Below are 7,263 nucleotides of genomic sequence, written 5' to 3' on the forward strand. Positions count from 1 at the left end.
AAAAAGACACTATCTTCCAAGGTGATTAGTGATATTTATCTTTTTCAACTAAGTTTTTTTTATAATTAATTTTAACTTAAAAGGAATATTTAATTAGTGTATATATGATGCAAAATTCACTTAAAAAAATAGGGATTTTAATAAAGGCATTTCTAGAAGCCCTCCACCCCCACAAAAAAACATATAATAAACAAATAATAATGAATTTGCATGATGAAAACCCTCTTTCAATCATCATAAGAAAACAACAAAAGAAAATGACCCAAAAAAAATTATAGAACTACATACCTAATTGGAGGACTATGTCAAATGCTTGAAAAGTACATGATATCTATTAATTTGGACTACTAAACAACATATATTTATGGTATATTATAAAGTTAATTTTGGTCTCCAATATCCAAATGGTAGGCACTACCACCAAAATGGACTTAAAGAAACTTATTATTCAACTTTGAATAATAATAATAAAAAAAAAAAAAAGAAGAAGAAGTAAATGGCTATAAAGTAGAAAGCCTAATTATTTCATTAAGTTTTTGGAGAATCTAATTTTAGTCACAATAATAATTTTATTAACACACATAATACTCTTGCTATTCACCAAAAGAGTAAGATTTTTTTTAAAAAAAAAAAAAAAAACCATGCTTTGTCACATTTTAAGAGGATCAAATTAGTTATTATTTTTTTTTTCTAGAGTCAATTAGATTAAGCTTTTGGAAAGAAAAAAGATGGAAATTTGAATTAAGATGTTTGGGAGAATAAAGAGATGTCCATGTTTAGATTTGACATAAAATTGCACTTTAAGAATAAAAGATATAATATTTGGATGGTAAGGGTGAGATATATATATAAAATATCATTCTACTTTTTTTTTTTTTTTAATTATTATTCTTATTAAATTACATTACATTATGTATATTTCAATATCGAATATAGATTTATAATAATGAAATTCAATCCATGATGACGTCAATAATATTGATTTTGTATGTTTCTTTTAGCAATGTCAAATTTGAAAGAATCTTAAAAACAATAAATTTTAAATATCATCATATTCGATGTTGATTGATGACCAAAATTTACCAAATCGACAATTAAATCAATAATCTATAAAAGAAAGGAGTTTAGAGGACCTTTGAAGTACATGGATTGATCTTGAGAAAAAGTAAGAGGGCTTATTTAAATGAAAATAAAATAATAAAATTGGTGGAGAAAATGGCATCAATTGACCTAACTATATATTCTCGGGGCAAAATTTCAGGAAGTGGGACCTCTTTTCAAGAGTCTGACTATCTAGAAGATGTCTAAGCTATTAGATTATGAGCAACTTTGTTTTCCTCTTAGAAATTTTACAGAAGGAAAAAACATGAATACCAGATGCAAAAGTTATGCAAAGGATCTTTGCAATTTTTAAATGGAGAAATGCGATGGACTCTTTTTGTTATATATACTTATTAATTAGCTTAATATTTTTAGAATATTATAATTGGGGTGGGAAGATGAGATTCGAACCACATATCTCTTGGTTGCTGTCACACTTTAGCTATTAATTAGGTCAAATTATATAATTTTTTAACAATATGTGAGGTGGAAGAATCAAACATCTGACCTCAAAGTCGATAGTATAAGCAATCTATTAAACTGTATAGTTTACTATTCTCTTGTTATTAGGCCAAACTTTGAAAGTTTAGAGAGCAGATTTATCATTGAGCATAGTTTGTTAGATAAGGCATTAACTACCATCTTCCAGGGCAATAATTTGATCTACCAACTTTGGAATTTTGAATTTAAAAAAAAAAAATCAAACTTGTAGTTTAACTAAATACTTTTCTTAAAAAGTGGTTAAGGTTCATATTTCAACCCTATAATTTGAAGTAATACTTTAAAAAAGTGTAGGTACGTGCTTTCAAAATAAAATAGTTAGCAATAACATATTTGAATGATTGTAATAATGATATACAAATTAAAGAGAGGGTAATCGTAAAATACTCGAAATCGTAGCGATTATGGACAATATATGATCCAACAAAGTCGATTTACAAGCTATAGAGAATCATCTTTTAATCGTGTATAAGAATATTTTGTTTGTAATTAAGACTCAAATTATCTTAATATAACTAAATATTAAATTTAATTATTTAGGCTCTGTTTAGTAATTAGTTAGTTTTTAGTTTTTATATTTTTAAAATTAAACATATTTCATTCACAATTCTTATAATGATTTGCATCTAAACAAAAGCTATTTTCTGAAAGATACTTTTTTTAGTTCTCAAATTTTGACTTAATTTTTTAAAACCATTAGTAAAGAGTAGATAACAGAAATTTGGAGGTGGAAGTAGTGTCCATAAACTTAACTTTAAAAAACATAAAGAAAAAACAAAAATGATTATCGAACGAATCTTAGTAATTCATTTCATGAAATAGCGTAAATTATAAAATAAAATAATTCACTGAAAATAAACAAGTAACTCTAAAATTAAATAAGTAATTAGAAAATGATTTTGGATAATACAAAGTTGTCGGAAACATTTGATTTTTGGTTTAATATATTTCTCAAGTCTATAAATTTTACAGGAGATATAAAAATCATTGTTTTAATATAGTTTTCCACTATTTATATATATATATATATAAACAGTGTTAAAATGTCATCAAATTAAACCATGCAAGTTGACTTTTATTTTTGATAAATTGTTTTAAGAAAAATACTTTTATTATATACATATAAGATTGAATTAGTTAAGGACTGAAATAAAAAAATTTAAAAAAAAAATGTAAATGCGTTTTTGAGTCACATTTCCATAAAAAGAAAAAAAAAGGACCATTTTTCCTATATGTAGTTTCAAATAAGTTTGTTTTTGACTAATGGTGTTTTTTTTCAAATACAATAATACTCTAATTTACCTCCAAATTAATAAGAGAAAAAACATAATAGGAAAAAAGTATACTTTATAAATTAAAAATAAATAGATTTAAAAAAAGTCTCAAGAAATTTTTGATAGGGAAACTTCCTTTGACTTTATATTTGAACGAAATTGGTTTCATATTCTTCCGGCCCATCTGTGTTATTTTTATTTTTCTTCTTTAAATTTTTTATTATAAATTTAAAAAACAGAAAATTAAAAATAGAAATCATTAATCACATGGACCTCAGATATTGATGGATTAAGACAAATTACAGTAATTATTGACTAACATGTATTAATATGCATAATTGATGATAGATTTAGATAATGATTAATGAAACTGCAATAATTATATTGGATTTATATTTTATAATAATTTATAATTATGTCGATATATATTATGTATTAAGCACTAAAAAATTTAGAATTTGTTTCGTAGAAAATTTAAAATTAAAAAATTAAAAAATTAAAAACAATGAAAACAAATAGCAAATTCAAAAATTAATTATTTAAACTATGTTTGATACTCTATACTTATAAATCATAAAACTATAAAACTAGTTATAATTATTCATTAATATTTAATCGATAATAAAATATTATAAATTATATTTATAAATATGTAGGTTTTAAAAAAATTTATAATTATTATAATAAAGTAAAAAAATTACCATCTAGTTAGAATAAGTTTAAAAACTACTTGATTACAATATAATTTTTTTTTTCTCAAACCATCTTGCTTTTATTTTAATATTCCATCCACCAATAAGATGCAAGATCCAATATCTCTATGAAAAGAATTGAAAAGAATACTTTTGAGCACCCAAGAACCTGAGACATGCTTTATTGGAGTAAACTTTTTATTTATTTGTTTATGTGATTTAGAGGTATTAAATAATATTATATCTTATATGTAGGGATTTCAACTATATTATATATATTATATATATATATATATATATATATATATATATAAATACATTGATTGGTAATGGTATTGGAAAAGATAATGAGTGTTTGTGGACCTTTGATGGTGCTTTTGAACACTGTGTGTGAATCAAATCATATAGATATTTGAGCTAACACAAATCCATCATTTTTGACCTTGTAGATTGTGTTATCATTTTAGGGTCCCCTCCACCATTTTCATTCTATAATCATATAATTTTTTAAACAGATTTGTTTTTTTTTTTAAATAAAAAAAAGATACAAATTCCACGATGATTAATACTTTTGAATGAAAAATACTTAAATGCATCTCAGATAGTACTTGTATTTGTATGGCCTACTAAAATTATCTAATCATAATCTGTTATGTGATAGATTCTCATTATTTATTCTTTTATATATTTTCTTGATTTTGTGTGTATGACAAGAGTGAAACCCATAAAGATGCATCTACTATGGTTACTATTATATTTAGAGTCTGTTTGGAATGACTTTTAAATGCTTAAAATATTTTCTTAAGCGAAGAAAATAAATGTAATTTTAAGCACTAGTCATTCCTAATGGATCTTTAGAGAAGTCAAATATTGATCTACTACTAGTATCCAAACATACTTGAGTGTTTATCGAACACTAGATATGATCAGAAGTAAGTGAAGATAATTATACAAAATTTTCAATATAATTAAGGATATCATTGAAATGACTACATAAGAGATATTTAAAGAGGTGTTTAATATTAAATTTAGAGAATCTTGATAAAGTAGGCTAAGGACTATGTCATAGACCATAAGATGGAAATGTCGTCTCATGATATGTACGGAAACTTATTGTTTGATGTAATTTTTAGAGAGAAGAAATAGATTTTCAAATGTGTAATTATTTGTTGGAGATTATTTATTTTCATAGTTCCATTTCTATTTATAGTTGAAGATTTGAACTTCTAACTTTGGGAGAAGACGTATATAATCCAAAAAGGAGTAACAATCTTTTTTTTTTTTTTTTCCAACCACCTTTTCAAATAAATTACCACATTTTGATATTTAAATGATTTCTATGTTTTGACTGTCAACACAAAACAATGCCCTCTCTCTCTTTTCAAATGCAAATGGAAGGGGGAGTGATTCCAAAAATGCCCTTTTTTATTTTTTATTTTGTGGTATTAAGAAATGAAAAACAAAACTTGGAGCCAGTCCACTAGCTAATGTGGATGTGGGAATAAACATATTCAGAAATTTGGATTTGACAATACTTAAATTTAGGGTATCTAAATGGGGTTTCAGCTTACTTATGCAAACACTTATTTTTAGAACAAGAACTTATTCATATTCAATACAGGGTGGAAAATATAATTTCACTTTTATTTCATAAATAAATTATATTATTTAACGGTTTAAATTCAAATCAAATCTATCTAAATGAAGTGACGTGTCAAATTTTCAAAAGCTAGAAAATTTAAAGTTAATTTATATTGTAATAATGATCTAGATTAAGATATACTTATTTAATTTGTTTAGAATAATATAACATTTTTTAGTTCCTTAATCAATTCAACTATACTTAATTTGATGATAATACTATTTTAGTTAATGATTAATTCATAACTTAGATTATACAATACTATTGTTATTGCTTGACATTAATGTTTATATATGCGTTTTGTACTTTATTTTTGGATCTCAAAGTCATCAAGGGTTAGGTTAAAAATGATGTCAGAGAGTCTTGCTTTGCTTCTAAGAAGCCTTCACTTTCACTTTGTCCACAAAATGTCAAAGTTTGACCCTTTTTTTATGGTCATTTTCTCAATTATCATATTCTAGATAAACCAAACCATCTCGTAATATTTATAGATAGATAGTGATCTCAGAAATAATAATAATAATAACAAATTTGAAAAACAATATCAAATTATTCATATGATATTGCAAAAATTATATATATACACCTGCATGTCGTTTAAATATAATTTTTGTCTAAAAAAGATGAAGAAAAATGATACTTATTGAGTATTCATGAGAGTCAACTCAATTCAACCATTTCTTAAGAAATTTTAAATAAACAAATCCTAAAAAGATTTTGTAGGAAAATAATTTTAAAATATTCAAAATAACTTTTGTCGGTTGAAAATTACTTCAAAATATGTTTTTATTAATTCAATATTAACTTAATGTGTGATTTTAAATCCTTAAACTTTATTTTCATATTAACAAAATTTATTTTCAATGCTTAAAAGTATTTTTTTTTTATGCTTTTGAACTTAATAAAAGTGACTTTAACCACGGTAAAATCACCTATCTAATTACCAATTTCAAAACTCAAATAAAAAAAATTTAAACTAAAAAGAATTCATAAAATTATTTTATTTTAAAAAGTTTGATTAAAAGTTTAAAATTTTATATAAATTTAAAATCAAGATTATTATGAAATGAGAATTTTAGATATAAAAATTTGGAAAATAGGATTTAAAAAAAAAAAAAAAAAAAACCCAACGTATATGAGCATTTAATTGACGCGTGAAAGGCACGGCGTTAAAATGTCCAACGCCATGGGGCAGTCGGGCAGACACTCAGACAAACAAGTCCTACGGTCAGGTCAGGGCCTCTTAAGTCAAACCCAACTTTCCCTTTTTTTTTGTTCTTTTTTTTTTCCTTTTTACCAAACAATATTATTATTATTATTATTATTTTATGAATTTCAAAAATGAAAAATGGAAAATTCTTGGTTCCTTCTGTCTAACCAAATCAAACCAATGGTGGCATCCTCTTCTTCTCTACTTCTATGGATGGTTGGGCATTTTCTCACCAGTCACTCACCACTAACACTTCTCTTTTTATTTATTTTAAATCTCCTTCTATAAATTCTATTCTTTCTAAGTTGCTTGACAAACCAAAATAAATCAATAGTCCTCTAAAGGGAGATTCTTGTCTAAAGTTGTATTTCAAATTGTGTTATTTGGCAAATAAATCATGATTATTACTTCATTGCTTAAAACTTCTACTATTTGTTCTAATAAGAAGAGCCACGAAGTCATAATCCACTATTTATTGAATTATAATTTAGAGCTATAAAATTAATAAACCACTTGAAACGAAAAATTTAGAGTACATAAATAGTTTCTTCTTCTAAAACTTCAATCACAAACGCCAACATGGAAGAAGGAAACATTAACCATCTCATGCACCACCACTAGGGTTGGCAACGGAGCGGGCGGAGTCGGGAATGCACTCCTCGTCCCTGTTCTTGTCTCTATAGGGATTTATAATCCCTGTCTCCGCTCCGTTTCCCGTTTTAATAATAGCAAAGTTACTGTTTTATTCTTTTAACCCTTTTTTTTCTTTTACTTTTTTTTAAAAATTTATTTTATAATATAATTATCTTAAACTTTTATGAAATCTAAAATAATTAATTATAT

Source organism: Benincasa hispida, chromosome 9, assembly GCF_009727055.1.
Source record: "Benincasa hispida cultivar B227 chromosome 9, ASM972705v1, whole genome shotgun sequence".
NCBI lineage: Eukaryota > Viridiplantae > Streptophyta > Magnoliopsida > Cucurbitales > Cucurbitaceae > Benincasa > Benincasa hispida.